This window comes from Phyllostomus discolor, chromosome 10 (assembly GCF_004126475.2).
Source record: "Phyllostomus discolor isolate MPI-MPIP mPhyDis1 chromosome 10, mPhyDis1.pri.v3, whole genome shotgun sequence".
In the NCBI taxonomy this organism is placed as follows: domain Eukaryota; kingdom Metazoa; phylum Chordata; class Mammalia; order Chiroptera; family Phyllostomidae; genus Phyllostomus; species Phyllostomus discolor.
In genome coordinates this window covers 23,685,962-23,704,454 of record NC_040912.2, presented here as the reverse complement: position 1 = coordinate 23,704,454, position 18,493 = coordinate 23,685,962, and the positions used below count along the sequence as shown (strand labels likewise).

The 18,493-nt window shown below is 35.4% G+C and overlaps 1 protein-coding gene across 4 annotated transcripts in view; it reads left to right on the top strand.

Moving 5' to 3' along the window:
- The window catches only part of PHF14 (PHD finger protein 14), a 183,221-nt gene that overhangs the window by 121,994 nt on the left and 42,734 nt on the right, over window positions 1-18,493 (top strand). The gene's annotated exons all lie outside the window — the stretch shown is intronic.

The following is an 18,493-nucleotide window of genomic DNA, read 5'->3' as shown; positions in this document are numbered from 1 at the left end:
GGGCTGGCTTCTGCCACTTCAAATTGGCATCTGTGTTCTTTTGACATGATCAGCAGTCTTTGAATTATTTTCTTACTAAAAATGTTCCTGGCTCAACATGTACTTTCCATTATCCTATTCCTGGAACCAGCTATTTATCCACAGAGCTCTGGTTCCTTTTAAGTAGAGAATGGTATTTAGAAACCAAGATATTGGTACTAGATGTGCTCATTGTTACTGGGATGTTGCTCCTGCTAGATCTTCTCAGTAGACAATGCCAAGGACTAGATGCATGTATAGGCACACCTTGTTTTATTGGACTTAATTTTATTGCACTTTAGAGAATCTGTGTTTTTTACAAATTGAAGGTTTGTGGCAGCCCTACATTGAGCAGATCTATCAGCACCATCTTTCAGTAGCATTTGCTCACTTTGTATCTCTGTGTCACATTTGGTAAGGTGTGTGTGTATGTACATTGTATTTTTAGACATAATGATACTGCACACTTAAAAAAATACAGTGTAGTGTGAATATAACTTTTATATGGACTAGGAAACCAAGATATTTGCATGACTTGCTTTATTCAATATTCTCTTTATTGTGGTTATCTCGAACCAAACCTAAAATATCTCCAAAGTATGCCTGCATGTAAATTTATACACATACACATTTATATCTATATTTCTTGTGCTTATTGGTATTATAAACCATTCTATTTTTCTCCTGTCCGTATTTGTAATTCCCTGACAGAAAACTGGCTCCCATTATCTTTAATATATATTCTTACATGATTAATCTCCTGATATAAAACTCATCTGTCTCACCCTTTACGCTCACACCAATGGATACTTACTTTGCTTACCATAACTTAGTGGCCTTAGATTGAACTGTGCAGGCAGGAAAGAGAGAGGGGGTGAGGATGGACGTTTATGTTTTTTAAAAGCTCTTCAAATCCTTTTAATGAGTTGTCAGGAATAACCACTGTTTTATATATTTTATAAGCTCTTCAGTTATTAAAGTTTTCAAGCTAAAAATGAACTTTTTTAGAATTTTAAAACAAATACACACAATACATATAACCCTAGCCAGACTTTAACTGACACTTAAAAATTATGATGTATATACTTACTTATAAAATATAAAGTAGATTTAATATTGTATTTTTAAAATACAGGGCACAGTTCACTGTTTGGTCTGTTTCTAGGGTACACTTGACACAGATCACAACAACTTTGGTCTTCTGAGACATCCAACATGAAGATGACTTATTTGGACTTGGTTAATGAACATGTATAAATATTTATCTTAAAGGTGCTTCATCCAAGTCATCTACATTCACAAGTGCCACTGAGAATTTAAATATACATCATACATTTTACAGTGGCTGTGCCGATTGTGATGGCAGCTTTTCATCCGTGTTTGAGCTCTGTTATATGAAAAGCATGGAGTACACATGATAGGTCATTGTCTGACTAGTACCAGATGAGCTGTCATAGCCTGGAAACCTCTGTGTGGTTTGCTTGTACTTGATATTTCTAGTATGCTACTCTTTTTAAGTCACAGACATGCATAGAAATTTCATCTAAATCCCTATGAAAGATTTTTCTGGAACTACAAATGCCAACTGAAAAAAGTGGTATTTTTTGATAATCACTGTATTAGAAATCCTTGAGTAGGGGGAAAGATATTTTTAAATTTTATTTTCTGAATTTTCTGCATTGAGCAACTAGAATTCTATAACCAATATACTTATGTTGAAGCAACATTTTCAAGTAAGATAGTCATTGAGAATTTTGCCCCTTTAATAATGGATCAGAACAGTCTCTCCAAGGAGTGTCTTGCCACAATACATTAAGCAAGAACATTTAATTGAACTTGGAAATACTAGAAATTGGATGTCTGAATTTTATGTATCATGAAGATTTATGAAAAATAAAAAAGTAAAATGAGTTATCCTTTAAGGTTCTTTTAAATTTGAGCACATAACTGACTCATAAAAAGGACTTTTTAATATTTTAATTATTCATTGGGCTTCTTGGATTTTATCTGACATTAGTTTAAATTTTAAATCTTTGAATTTAACACGGTTGACAGAGAAGTCATTTTGAGGTAAAATTTATACCACTTAACTGTCTTAACTCAGTACTCTTCTAGCACTTGTGTGACAAGCAGTAGGGCTCACCACAATGCACTTTAGTTAGCTTTAATGAGTATTGATTTGCCTTTTTACTGATACAGGTATGTAAAAATCTGGAGAAAACTTGTGTACAGTACCCTACATTAGAATCCCATAGAACGAACCTGTCTGAGAATTAAAACTATGGGATGCTTATCCCTGATTATGGCTATAGATAAATATTTAAACTTTAGATTTCCTCTTACATAGTGTGTGTGATAAAGCCCGCAAATTTCCAATTGATCTTCTACGTCATCCCAGTCCAAGTTCAGTGTGTAGCCAGTTACTCTAGCATTTTCCCTGGCAGGCAAAATTGTGTGTGTTTTTTACACCCGTAGTTTCTAATGGAGTGCCATACTTTCAGACAGGCAACGATGATTTGTGAATTCAATAAAAAGTAATAGCCATAAACAATTCCACTGTGCTTTTTTTAGAGTATGTTATTTGTTTAAACTGAACTTTTATGTACTGAACTTATTATTTATTGTCACGATTGCCCGCCCAGAGAGGCTGCTTACCTGATTGTCCTAGACGTGTTTCTGAAACCTATCCCTAGGTAATATTTTTATCAAGTAACGCTTTTCAGCAAAACCATGACTGTTTATGGTTATTCTTTATAATAGAATTAGAATCTATGCTGATCTGTTTAGTTCTGTAACCTAAGGTAGTTTTCATGGGGACTGTGTAATATGCATTAAGCATATTGATTTACTTCAATAAGTTACGGTCAGGTATTCCTTAAGAATCTTTTCAAAAATTTGATTTCTTCCCTCTAGGTAAAATTTATCAATGTTTATGACATATATTTAATATATATTTTATATATTTCAGCATCATATTTACAGAGAAAGAAAATGATTGGCACCTCTAAAATTAGACAGATGTGTTCTATATTAATAATATGCAAAACTGAGAAACAAAATTGGCTTTTTAAGTTACATTTACTACAAACTGGAAAAACCAAGCCATTTTCTAATTCCGACAGCCTGTCGGCCTCTGCATTTCCATAGCATGCTGTGGAATGCCACATGCGATGAGAAACGAAATCATAACAGAGATGACTAATCAAAGTGCAGTAGGGTGCCACACATAGGGTTGTCTTTCAAAACTCACCAACTTCATATTTTCCTTTAGTTTTTAAACTTTTTATGGTTTTATTTTTTATCATTTTATCATTTTTGGAGGGGAAAAAGTCCACTGCTAAGACTATGGTGAAGCTGAAAGATATTTCACTACCACTTATAAAAAGTTAATAAGAATGTTTTTACCTTATTAACCTAGTATTTGAAATATTAAAATTGGGTTTTATAATATAGCAATGTATAAATTCAGAAGGAATGTAGAATGTATGAATTACATGAACTTGTTCTTCCAGTGCTTGTCTGTAGTGTGTGTGTCAGAGACATGGTTCATTGCAAAAAAGATGGTCCTGGTCTAACTAAGCTGGTCCACTCTCAGAGCTGTGAGAGTCTCACCCGATTATTTGTGATTTCATGTATTCTAGATGTAGATACAGTTCGTTTATTCCTTCTAACATATTAAACATTTAGTTTATGTCATCATTTTGTAGAATTACTTATCTGTTAAAAATAGTCTTTTTAACCTACATATTGTGGTTTAAGCAGTACCTTTTCGCCTACAAATAAGACAGACTTCTTCAGATCTGAGCTAGAAAACTCAAAGAGTAAACTTTGATAGTTAATGGAACTGAGTTTTGAAATTAAATATATTTAAGCATTCTAATCTGATGTTCTTATGGAACCCTTACCCAGATTAATTAGAAATTATGGATTAGGGTTAGGGGACATAGGGAGAGTGGGTTATGTAGTATTACTTACAGTGTGACATTTATTTTTGACATTTCTGAAATTCAGATATGTATCTATATGCAGTTTATATCTTTAAGTGATAATATCTTTTCCATAAAGATGTGTCATTAAATTTATGGAGTTTCTTATAATTTGAGGCATTGTTGAGTAAGAAAGTAGAATAATTTAAAATACTCAGAAAGTCAAAGTATGCAATATGATGTAGAGAAAATAGCTTTATGAGCTTTCAAGAGATATAAATTGGGTTCATATATTAACTATTTACAGTGCTGGTGACCTTCAGCGAGTTGCTTCACTTTAGTGAGCTTCGGCTTCCTCATTTGTGAAAAGTTTAATGGCAATAACTGAGAATAATGGAGATACTCAGTAAATGGCATCTCTCTTTAATCACAGGGAGAAAAGTTGAAATTTAGTATTAATGTTCTGATTTTTAAATGTAAGAAATGTTTTTTTAAAAAGTAACCCAAAGAGCAATTTTCGGTGTTTTATTTTTTGGCTTCACACATGCCAGGTAAAAATCTTATCTCTCACACTTCACGCTACAGTAAGGTCATGTCTAATTTTTTTTCTTTTTTTTTTTAAATCATTGTTCAAGTACAGTTTTCTCCCTTTTACTCCCATTCCAGCCCACCCACCCAACCCTCCCCACTTCCTTCCCATTACCACCCTCCCTCTAGTTTTTGTCCAGTTTTTGTCCTTTAAATTTGTTCCTGTAAACCCTTCCCATTCTCCCCTGAAATTCCCTCTTCTCTCCCCTCTGGTCACTGTCAGTCTGTCCTCTATTTCAGTGTCTTTGGTTATATTTTGCTTGTTTCTTTGTTCTGTTGTTTAGGTTCCTGTTATAGGTGAGATTATATGGTATTTGTCTTTCACTGCCTGGCTTATTTCGCTTATTATTCACAAAAAAAAAGCTATTTATTTTAATTTCCTGCTAGAGTTAAGAGGCAAGGAAAAGTATTTTTATAATTAACCTGTTTTTAAACTAAGGCACCTATGGCTCTCTAGACTTTTAAAATTATATAGTATTGCATAAGGTATTTTTGCTAAATTTATTGTATATCATTACCAAATAATTGGTATTTTTATATTGATGGCAATGACTATTTCACATTAAGTATACAATCATGGTCCTCTGTGAATCACACAGATCATACATTAATGTTTTTATTTTAGCTTATAAGTAGAAGGCATTATATTTAGACAGTAAAGGTTTATATAACTGATATGTGCACAAAAGGGAAACCTGTTTTTAATTCAAGACATGTTGTATTAATAGGTTAGGAAATATTCAAGAAATTTTCTCCATATTGTGTAGGGGTATTCTTTCTTTGTCAAGGTCATTAAAACTATAAACTTGAAACTAAAATAGGGATAAAAAGTAAAAACAAAATAATTTAAAAGTAACCAACACTGAAAACAGATATAAGATAACTTATGTGTGCACTTTGTCAAGGTGTATGCAGTTTTCGATAATAAAAGATTCATCAAGCCTAACAAATGTCTTTTAGAGAGCAGGCATATATCAGAAACTCATCCTTTTATTGTGTAAATGTTGTAATACTTTTAAGGATGGAAATGTGAGAAACTCGAGGCTAGCATGTTCACATTCACTATGGAGTACAGAAATGAAGGGTATTAACTTTTGGGCACACTATGTAAATACATTTAGAATTTCATAACATTATTATGTGCCTTCAATATATGTCTTACAGCATTTATGCCAAGAGAAAGCCCCATTCTTAAGTGAGGAAATTATACTAATTCTCAGATGCTACTAATGCCTTTCTTTTAGAAAGATAAAATGACAGCATGTCCTTTATGAGTGAAAGGCAATAATTTATACATGTAAATTCTCCAGAACCCTATTTTTACACCCATTCTCTGCCTTTCTGTGACCTGAGCCCGATTCCCAGTGGCAGAAATCACAGTCAGCCCTCTGTATCACAATTTCACAACCGAGGATTCAACCGACCCAGAATCACAGTTGGTTGAATCGAGGGATGCAGCACTTGCCGATCTGGAGGGCTGACTGAGGACCTGAGGGTCTGAGGATTTTGGTATCCCCGGGAATTCTGAAACCAGAACTGGTTCTGAAACCAGTCCACCACAGATACTAAGGGATAACTGCACTTCCTTAATCATAGCATATAAATTTGTTTACCTTCATGTTTACTTTAAAAAATGAATATCTCCAGGAATATCCTATTTACTGTTTTTAATGTGTTTTCCACTGGCAAAATGCTGGAGAAGGCAAGTTACAAGACTGGGCTACAATACCCTTCACTGCGTCCTGGCCCCAGCACAGCCCAGTCCTGCTCCATACTAAATTCTTAACTTCAGTTCTCCTTGTGATAGGGCCCTAGGAACTACCTTTAACTCACTTTCATAGGTTAGGTGAACATCACTTTATTCCTTTTTGTGCATTATTTATCAAAAAATTAATCATCTGATTTACACCATAATTTATAATTATCATCATTTGTCAATTCACACAACCCAAATGCCTATGATTTCTCCTCAAAATGTAGTCTACAAACCGAACCACCTGCACCAGGATCTTCTAAAGTACTAGTAAACATGGCTTTCGAAGGCCCCATGCAAACCCGCTAAACCAGAACCAGTATCTCTGGAATGGTGCTCAGGAATGAGCATTTTCATAAACACCATGGGTGATGATTATGATTATTAAAATTTAAGAACTACTGCTTAGGTCCTAATCTCTTTTGCATTCCTGACATGTATGGTACTTTTGTCTCTAATTTCAGTATTCAGACTTGGCTGTTCTGTAACAGGACTGTCTTTCAACCCCAGAGGCACGTTCAAGGAGAAGGGATGACACCTGATTTAGGTTCAGTCCCACTGCATCCCGTGATTACTAACATACCATGTGCCCATTCTTTCCGAGTTCTGGAGTTGCCCAGCAACATGTCAAGGATATTCCCTGAGCTGTACTCAGTTTGTCCCCATCAAGAATCTTCCTTAGTGACTCTGCCTCATCTTTTGCTGCTGCTTCGTGGTAGTTGAAGAATTACCTGTTGGTAATTTCCTACTTTTTACAAACTCCTTTCTTTCCTTTAGTGAACCTGTGTTCTCTCTTGGTCTTCCCCCTTCTTAGAAGACGACATCTCGGTCTTTTTGATAGGCTTCTTGGGCTTGTTTTCACAGTCTGTTTTCCTCACTCTGCAGGTCTGAACAGCCATACCCAGAGCTCATTACCATGCAGTTTTGCTACAGGAAAACTTGGGATTTAGATTTAATGATCCATCTACTTTCTCTGAATTAATGTTCATTAGGAGAGAGGTTTTTCAAATATTATCCTTTGGTCTAACTGAGACATAATGTAGTGATAAGTTTACCAGTAAGTTCAGGTTGGCTATTTCCATTATCTAATGGTCTCCTTTTACTATAAAGTTTAGTACTTACTTAGGTAGGAAAATACATATCAACTGATCTCCAAGTGAAATATTATCTGGAGATATGATTAAATGCGCTGCAATGAAGGTGTCAGTCTCTAAGTTTTGTTTAAGTTTAAAGCTAGAAAGTAATAATTCAAAATAGTAATTTTTTAATATAACAGAACTAATAATATTTGTGTAAAACCTTGCTTTAAAAAAGATGTGCCTCGCACTCTTTTACTCCTTACTTCTTTTCTCTGACTCTACCTCTCTAGAGAAACTTGGAGTCAGAAAAATAAGTTACATATGTTGTATGTGTGTGTTTAAATTTTTTTTTATTTAATACATGGTTATTGTAGGATATTTAGAAAATTCAAAAAATTTAAATATTTAAAATTACTGGCAATTATTGCATCTAAAGGTATTACATTTCTGCTTATGTTTGGTAGTATATTGTACTATAATCTACTCTTTAAGAATTGCAATCATATTAAGCAAAGTAAACCATCGACAAAATGAAGAAAGCAACCTTTTGAGTGGGAGAAGAATATTCATCAGTGATATATCTGTTAAGGGATTAGTATCCAGAATTTTATGAAGAACTCATAAAACTTAACACCAAAAAGATTTCTGATTATAAAATGGGCAGATGACCTGAAGAGACACTTCTCTAAAGAGGACATAGAAAAGGCCAATAGACATATGAAAAGATGCTCAACATCACTAATCATAAGGGAAGTGAAAATTAAAACCACAATGAGATCACCTCACACCTGTCAAAGTAGCTATCATCAGTAAATCAACAAACAACAAATGCTGGTGAAGATGTGGGGGAAAGGGAACGCTAATGCTGTGTTGGTTGTAACACAGATTAGTGTAGCCACTATGGAAAATACTGTGGCATTCCCTCAAAACATTAAAATGGAACTACCACATGACCCACCAGCTCTACTTATAGGTATTCAAAGAAATCCAAAACACTAAATCAAAAAGACATATGCACCCCTATGTTCATTGCAGTGTTACTTACAACAGCCAAGATATGGAAGGAACTTAGGTATCCACGGATAGACAAATGGATAAGAAGAAGTGGTACATATATACAATGGAATATTATTCAGCCATAAAAGAAGAATGAAATCTTGCCATTTGCAACAACATGGATGACCTAGAGGGAATTATGCTAAGTGAAATAAGTCGGCAAAGAAAGATGATTATACTTATATGTGGAATATAAAAAACAAATGAACAAACAAAACAGAAACAAACTCAGAGAATAAACTGATGGTTACCAGGGGGTTTGGGAGTTGCAAGTCTGGGTGAAATAGGTGAACAGATTAAGAAGTACTAATTGCCAGTTATAAAAACAATCACGGATATTTGGTGTCACATTGGTACTAGACTTATTGAGGTGGTCATTTTGTAAGTTATATAAATGTCTAATCACTATGTTGTACATCTGAAACTATAATATTGTATGTTGACTGTAATTAAACAAATTTTTAATTAAAAATTACAATCATATACATTCTGTTTTAATGGTCTTTTCCACATAATTGTATACAGAATAATTTTTCATGTTAAATACATTTTTCTAACCAGAATTTTAAAGTACTGTACAATATTTCTTTGCATACATATACTCTCATTATAATTGCTGGGTCAAAAAAAAATGAACAATTTTAAAATAAGAAAGTGCCATAGTAGTAATAACAGCAATTAACATTTATCGAGCACCTCTATGTGCCTAGCATTATCTAAGCACTTAAAATGTATAATCCCATTTAATTCTCACCACAGTGTGTAAGATAGTTACTGCTTTTTATCTCCTTTCTGCAGCTTAAAAAAATGAAGTTTAAAGAATTTAAGGATTACACAGCTAATAAGTGGTATAAGAGAGATTCAAACCCACATCTGCCTATATTTTAGAAACCTGCTTTTGTGCATATATTGAAATAAGTATTTTGTTTTCTTTGTTGCAAGAGATTCTCAATTAGATTTTGTCCTGAAGCCATTATAGATTTTCATAATATAGAAACTGAGATAATTTTTTGTTCATAAATAAGCACTACCGTTAATAGGAAAAGGAAAAGTACTTTTGTTGTTAAGGAGGATCTGTTTTGTTCTTTCTAACAAGCTAAGGGCACAGAACCTGGAGGTTATTCTTAAAACAAACAAATTGGTTAAAGATGGTCATACTGTAAGGTGTGGAAGATAGACTGTAACTCCTCAAGGCTTTTTCTTCATAAAAGTCAACGAAATAAGTATCTGTGTTAAGAAAGTTGCCACTTGACAGTATGGATGATTTATATAGAGCCAGCAGAATCTAATCTGTCATACTTGCAGGGAGGGTAAGGGAAGGAGATCTAAAAGTGAATTTTTTATTAGGCACAAAACCCTGTAGTTGAGCTGAGTCAAATATTTCTTCTTAATGTTAGGAGTCGTGAAGTTTGAAAACCTTTATTGTGAAAAGAAACTAAAACCAACCACATTCAAACTCTTTGCAAAGATAGTTTAAGAGTATTCTGATTCATGCCGTGTCAGCCACTTTGTGTACAAACTGGAAGATTTTGTTTGCTTTCCTCAGTATCCGCATTCTTCTGCAGTAAAAATTCCTCTTACTCACAAACAATACCTTGTTTGTCGGTGGATCAAATACAAATTATAATGCAATTTAGACTCTTTTGGGTTCTTTGTTCATCGAATAGTATGAAATGGTTACTTCACCTATAAAAAGTTAAAAAATGTGTACCTCCTCCTTGACAGATAAAGATTCATATATTTAACTATTTTTACTCTATGGTTTTCCCACCTGTGACCTAGCTCAGCCATCTCCGTTCTTTTGTGGTCTCTGACTTCTACAAGTTGTTTAGCCTTAACGGATTGTTCTCTTTTTTCTTTTGAAATCTATTCATATGCTAAATTTAAACTCTGGTCACCTAAGATGCAATCTATTTTAATGTTTTCTCTGAAGGTTTCTTAAAGGTTTATGTTGTAGTGATATATCTTCACTGCAGTTTCGTTGGTTTTTTGTTAACTGTACCTTCCATAATGCCTACAAATGATTATCTGCTTCACTGGTTTGAAAACTCTTTAAAGTATGCTCACAGAGGTTAAAATTTTTAAGAATCACTTTGAAAAGTTCAGGCCGCATCAGAGCATTTTTATTAGTCCGCTTTTGTGATCCTGAGGGACTGGACTTTTTTCTTAACTTTTAAAGGCAAGTAGTATTCTGTAAATTTTGTTTCTAAAATCAGATTTCTGAATTTACCAGATATTTGTGAATCAAAGCACAGATGTATAGGGAGCTTAAAGCAAGTAATAAATGTGAGGTATTTAAGCATTATTTTCTTATTCTAATGCTGCAGTTTCAACATATATAGCAACAAAACATTATTACTTAATAACCCACTTTAACATTTATTCCAGGATCCAGTCATTAGTTCACTTACCACTAATTTTTCTCCACTTTAAGCCATTTTAAGATTGTGAATCAAGTAAGTATTTATAGAAAACATTTTCTCTTTCACAAGCAGGCAAACTGCTATATAACTTAGACATTCCTCTACCTTTTCCCTGTGACATTAGCAACAGTGTGGAAGCTTTAACCTGTGTACGGAGTAAAGACTATATTAAGTGTAGTCTTGTCCTCCATTTCTGCTGGAGCGCTCCCAAGTCTGCTACTCATGAATCTAACTTGTGCGTGAGGTAAACCTTCTGTCTGCATGATTTGTTTCCAAGTCTCCACATTTTTCTTCTTTTCTACTTTCTCGCCCCTTCCTCATTTTCCCCTGAGTTAATGAAAGCAGCATTGGGAAACATGGCACTCTCTCTATTTATCAAGTATATTTGTGTTCCTTTATCAGTAAAACGCTTCTCAAACATAGGAACTTAGTTCCCCAATATGGTCAACTATAGTTAATTACTTGTTATTTTTTACTCCTTATAGCAATTTGAAAAAAAAATCTTGCAGTCTGAAATCGACACTTTTTAACCAAAACCCTTCCAATTAATTTTAAATAAACAGTACAGAAGGAGACCAATGGAATTGGTCTTTCTCTATAAGAAATGCTTTCAGGGCTATCCAGACTCCTATCTTTAAAAGGCCAGTCTTCCATTTTTATTCAGATATAAGGTAAATATTTTTCCTGAATTCAAGACAAGATGCAAATAGAAAGCAACTTAACTCTTTCAGCCCAGTGACTTTAAACAAGCTCTGTTGGATCTTTTCTCAAATCACTCTAGGGCATATCTTACGGGTTTTTTGTTTTGTTTTTTTTTTTTGTTTTCCACTCTCCCTGAAGTATTAATAGCCTTTTAAAAAATATATCAAAAATGTTGCCCAGCTTAGTCTCTCACCCCGTTCAAAGCTTCTCCTCTCACCATCTACTTAGGTCTACTTCAAACTGGAAAGTCTGCAGTTTGGAAAGGGGCCTCCTGACTGGAATTTGCCTCTGGTCCCTGCCTCCTTTGTGGGTTTTCGCTGTCTGTCATTGCTAGAGCTTTCCTACTAGCAGTTCCCTTGATGTGAGAGATGCTTTCTCCTGTGGGTTACTTATAACTCACTTTCAGAACTTAAGTTTCTTTCCTCCTTTTTGATCTGTATCACCTCATTCCCACTAGGCTGTCCTCTGTGGTTAGATGCCTTTCTAGACAACTGGAGTCTGCTGTCTTTCATGGGTCATCACTTGTCCTCAGTAAGCACTTGCAGACCTTTGCCTTGCAGGCTCAGAAGAGCAGTGGTCCCCCCTGCACCGTCTCTGTTGCTCTGTCACTGTGCTAGACAGATGGGCGTCACCACGCAGTCTGTGTCCCTCACACCCCCAGGGGACCAATTCTCTGAGTACTTTTCAGAAAATCCTTCTTATGTAGGGGCTTCCTTGAAAGTACATCTTCTAAAGAAATCCTTACTCTCCGGTCTCACCTCTCCTCATTCTTCAGGCTTCTCCTTTGAATTACCAGACCAATTTTTGCTCCGAAATGCTTTTTTTCAGTGCATATCTTGTTAAAAAAGAGATTTTAGACCAGTTATGAGGGATGGAGAGAGAAATAATTCATGCACCCCTTGAGCCCTGTAATGCATGTCAAATGCCCCGTCACCAAGACTCACACCATGGCCTTTTTTCCTTAGGACTCCCACCTTTTCAAACACTTCCTGCCAGTTCCTCCGCTCTTCTCCAAACCTCCAGGACATCCTCCTCCTTCCGACTAAACTCCCTGCTTCTTTTTTAAACTATGATGTGGCATTTTAATGTACACTTTCATAAAACATTATAGCCCTCTATTACAGTTCCTCAACTTTCTCTGGATCCACCGTACTGATTCTTCTCAACTGTGTCTCCTCTGGCCAGAAGTAACTGGAGGAGATCATGAACGTAGGTCCACAATAACTGTGTGCCTCCTAAGTTACACCAGGCCTCGTGGCCATCGTGTGAGCCCCTTATCAGACTTCTCACAGCAGTTATTTCAGATCTTTGCCACATATCTCAAGTCTCGGTTTTACTTCCAGCATTCTCACTTATCAATGACTCTGTCTTTTACTTCACTGAGGAAAAGAGGGTCGTATCCTCATTTTATCTCCTCTCAACCTGAGAAATAGCCTTTGTACTTTTCCTACTTCAATCTTTGTTACTTTTTCTACCTCAATCTCTGTTTCTTATCTCAGAAGAAAAAAAAATAAGTCACTTACTTTTGTTCTTTATTCCAAAACATCTTTCTCTTCAGAGTCTCTCTTCTCATTAAGCCATCTTGGAAGTATTTCTCCAAGTCAGCCTATTTGGAAGATGACTTTTCACATGTCCCTCCAAGTTTGAAAACTCAAGGGAGGACCTCTCCATTGCCCATACTATGGGACAGATGTCAGGGTTTCATGCCTGAATTTCAAGGCCATCTACAATCCAGCCCCAAGCTAACAATCCACATAGCTCTCTCTCTCTGTCTCCCTCTCTCTTCCCACTCCCTCCCTCCTCCTTTCTGTCTCTTATAAATATCATCAGGCCTGTCCTGACTTTTTAAAAATTAAATGTCCAGCTTAAATCCTTGTTTCTCTACAGTCCTTGGGACTAGACTAAATTTCTTGTGCATTTGTTTTGCTAGACTGTTCATTTGGTATTTGGTAGATATTTCTTCATATTTTTATTCATCTTTATATGCCTAGGTTCTGTTTACCAGCTAGACTGCAAACTCTTATGGCAGAGAACATGTCTCATACTTCCTCAAAGACAAGGAGCTAGAATGTTACACATAATTTTTCTAAGATAGATTTAAAATTGCTTCTGTTAGCCTGTTTCCTATTACTTGTTATTGGAGTTATTTTTTAAACCTTTATTTTGCTGAATGGCAGTGGAAGAGTACAGGTGGGTTCTAGTTTTTGCATTAAATGCCCAAAGGCTACTTGTTGACACAACAAATGATGTCTGAAACGTAAATGCCTGCAGTCATGACCCAAATATGCAGAAAAGAATTGGTGTAAATGACATAAAATATCTATTGAGCAAGTTTAAAATAATACCCTTTCTTAGAATAGTTTCTGATCCTATCTAGTTCACTCAGCATTTCTATGAATATTTAAGAGTACTTGTAGTTTATAGAGGATTTCTATGGAATAGAGATAGTCTTAAATTAAAAAGAAACTGTCCCCCAGAAGGGAGAACACTGGAGTTGTCAAAAGAGTGTAACATTAATCTCAAAGACAATGTCTATTTTGTATTTTTCATCCATAAAATTTGAGAACAAACAGTAACTTTTATTTATACAGGTATTGTTCCATTTAAGATTTTGTTTATTTTTATAGAGAAGGAGAAAGAGAGGGACAGAAATATCAATGTATAGTTGCTTGTCCTGCAGTCCAGGCATGTGCCCTGACTGGGAATCGAACCAGTAACCCTTTGGTTTGCAGCCACGACCAATCCATTGAGCTACACCAGCCAGGATATTTTCTTTTTCTTGATGAGCCTACCCATATATCTGCATTAGGAACCCCATTTTATTGAATAAAAACCTGTGTAGTATTCAAAAGGGATGCCATATCTATTAGGTGCTACAGATATACTAAGATAATCAGATATGATTTGGTCTTTTAAAGAATTTATGTTCTTGAAGGACAGATTAGGCATGTATGCATATAATTATAATACAAAATTTAAAGTATTAAATGCCATTAGAAGGTACAGATAAGCTACTGTGGGAATTGAGAGATGAAGAACATTGTTTTTTAGCTCCAAGAATCAAAAAGAAATTGTGAATAACATGTCACTAGAATGGAATTATGAAAACTAGGTAGAGTTTGGTAGGAATGTAAATTAGGGTAGGCTAGATTATACAGCATAAACACAAAAAATACCAAATTTTTAGTGGATTAACACTTGTTGGCTTCTCATGGAAGTATAGGTTGGAAGACACAGTATTTACATATGGTTACGTGTGGTTACTCGGGGACCCAAGGGCCGATGAAATAAAGCTGATGACAGTTTTATTTCAACATATATGGTCCAAAGCACTGCAGCAGGAAACATGGCAAATTGCAGAATGACTACAAATCATGCATGGAAATTAACACATGTCAGTACAGCTTACATTCTACAAAGCATGTGCTTAGATCTAATTTTGGGAAGCCAGGGAAGTATAATGCTACAATGTACTACCATACTTTAGGTGATATCGGGCGCATTCTGGGTGGTGTGACTGTAGACCATACTTCAAAGGCCTTTGTGGTATTTGAAGCAACATAGTAGAATCTTTGTAGAAAAACAGTATGTGTACAATTGGTATGGGGGAAACTGCATAATAGTTTGAAGGTAGTAATTCCACTAATAATAGTTACTAATGTGTTTTAAAATTTATTTTGATTTTGCCCTGTTATTAACTAAAGTCCATAATTTACCTTAAGACTCAGTTTTTATAACAGTATATTTTGTGGGTTTTGAAAAAAAAATGTATGTTGTCATATATTCACCATCATAGTATCATTCAGAATAGTCTCACTGCCCTTAAAATCCAGTAGGCTGTAACCTATTTACCCCTGTCCCTTTTCCCAAACCCCTGGAAAACACGGATCTTCTTACTGTTTCTGAAGTTTTGCCTTCTTCAGAATGTCATATAGTTGGAATCATACAATATGTACCACAGTTGATTTATCTGTTCATCTAGATGTGTACACACTTAGTTTGTTGTGTAATACAATAATTTTGGTTGCTGTCAAGTTGGGGAATTTAAATAAAGCAGCTATAAACATGTACTGTGGGCTTCTATGTGGACATAAAGGAGTTCTCATTTCGTTTGGGAAAAAGCAAGGAGCATGATTACTGGATCTTATGGGAAGAGTATGTTTAGTTTGGTAAGAAGGTGCCACTTTCCTTCAAAATGACTGCACCATTTTCTGTTCCCATCAGTATGCTGTCTCTTCATATCTTCTGCTTATTTCTTAATTACGTTGTTTGTTTTCTTGCTGTTGAGTTTGAAGAGTTCTTTGTGTATTTTGGGTGGCAGGCCTTATCAGGCATGTGTTTCACAAATATTTTCTCCCAGTCTGTAGCTTGCTTTTCATTCTCTGATCAGTATCTTTTGCAGAGAGTTTTTCATCTTAATGAAGTCCAACTTAATTTTTTCTTTTGTGTGTTTTACTTTTTACTTTTGGTGTTGTCTAAAAAGTCATTGTCAAACCCATGGTCACCTAGATCTTCTCCTAATGTTATCTTCCTTGCATTTTACATTTAGGTTGATGATCCATTTTGAGTTAATTTTTGTGAAAATTATAAGGTCTCTGCGTGGATTCTTATTTTCATGTGACATTTAAGTGTTTCAGTGCTTTGAATTTGTTAGTATTCAAAAGTTAATTGCTGTCTTGTATTCCAGCAATGAACAACTGGAATAGGACATATAAGCTATAATACCATTTTTAATTAGCACCAAAAATTAAATACCTAGGCATAAATCTTATAAAATATATACAAGATCCATATGAGGAAAACTATAAAACTCTAACAAAAAAATAACAAAACAAGTGGAGAAATATTCTATGTACATAGATAGGAAACTCAATATTGTCAAGATGACAGCTCTTCCCAGCTTGAACTACATGTAAATTCAGTACAATTCCAATCAGAATCTTAGCAAATTATTTTGTGGATATTGACAAACTGATCTGAAGTTACTATGGAAAGTCTAAAGTCCCAGAATAGCCAATCTAGCATAGAAGGAGAAGAACCGAGTAGGAGAACTGAAGCTACCTTAAGTACAAGACTTACTGTAAAGCTCCAGGAATCAAGATAATGTGGTCCTGGCAAAAGAACAGGCATATAGACCACTGAAGCAGAATAGAGAGCTCAGAGAACTCTTTCTCCATATATACGCACACACAGTTTACATATATATGTAAAAGGAACTAATTTTTAGTAAAGGAGCAAAGGCAATTCAATGGAGAAAGGTATAGTCTTTTCAGCTAATAATGTTTTTAATGCAAAGTGGTTGGGAGGTTAGATTGAGACCGTATTATGAAGGGTTGTAAATATTATGTCATGCATCTGTAATTACTGAGGTCTGTTTGAAGCCCTTTAGAGCAGTGGTCCCCAACCTTTTTGGCACCAGGGACCAGTTTCATGGAAGATATTTTTCCCATGGACCTGGGGTGGGGGATGGGTTTATACCCTGCCACCAGATGCAGCTTAATTGTCACTTGCTACTCAACGGTAAGGTTTTGATATGAGTCTGCAAACAGTTGATTTACTATGGCCTCTGTGCCGTCAAACCTCTCTGCTAATGATAATCTGTATTTGCAGCTGCTCCCCAGCACTAGCATCACCGCCTCAGCTCAGATCATCAAATGGTAGATTCTCATAAGCAGTGTGCAACCTAGATGCCTCACATGCGAAGTTCACAGTAGGGTTTGTGCTCCCATGAGAATCTAATGCTGCTGCTGATCTGACAGGAGGTAGAGCTCAGGCAGTAATGCAGTGATGGGGAGCGGAGCTGTTGTAGATACAGATAAAGCTTGGCTCGCTGGCCTGCTGCGTACCTCCTGCTGTGTGGCCCCGTTCCTACCAGGCCACAGACCCATGCCAGTCCCTGGCCTGGGAAGGTGAGGACCCCTGCTTTAGAGGATGTTAAGAATCAGAAGAAAAGAAGTTATCATTTAGACCAGTGATTTCCAAACTTTTTCAATGAGGTTTATTTTATATACTTTGTTATATGTGACTTAAAGATTTCATGGAATAAAACCATGCTAAAAATTTTGTTCTTTTTTGGATCAAAAATGCTGATTAATCTCCACCAAATTGATTTCACTTCCACTTAAAAGGGTTAAAGTAAATTCAAAAATATTGATTATTAAAAGTCAAAATGCTTTATTTTACAGCAATGAACGTGAGACTCAGAGAAATAAGCTTAGGTTAATCTCAGAGTTACACAGCTAGTTAATGACCAGGTTAGTGCTAATTAGTGGTCTTTCCATAGTCATTTATTACTCTATCATTGAGCACTTCAGAAATGATTGTCATTATTATCATTAAACCTGTTCAACGATTAAAAACAAGTTTACTGAGAAAGGATAGATATCTGAAATTACTTTTCACCAACATGAGTATACTCAGACTATAGAAGGACACACAGCGAACGATTAGGTAGAGCAACACATAGTCCCCTGAGCAAACTTTGTCGGGAGACTGAAGGCCTTCTTGTGTTGCCTGTGTTCACTGAGCACTCGCTGATTTCTTTGTCTCCCGGCATTGGAATCCACCTCTGTCTTGACTTACATACTCGGCTGAGGCCTCTAAACTTGACTTTATTCCATCCCCACTCAGTATTTCTCATTACTACTTCTGGTATAAACAATGTTTTCTGAGAAATTAAAGTCTCTTAGATGTACTCAGTGTCCCTATATTCTTAGTCAAATATTCTTCAAGAACACAGGCTCAGAATCAATTGTCTAGGTATCTGTATAGATTTGGGGGTGACTTGTTCTCTCTGGGCCTCATTTCCTCTGTAATAAATAAGACCTACTCATTAGCTTTTTTTTTTTTTTTTTTTTTTTGCTTTTTTGTCTGTGTTGTAGAGTCTCTTAACAATGATGATGAGCCTGACTAGTACCTAATTCACTTTTCTATTTAATTGCACAGGAA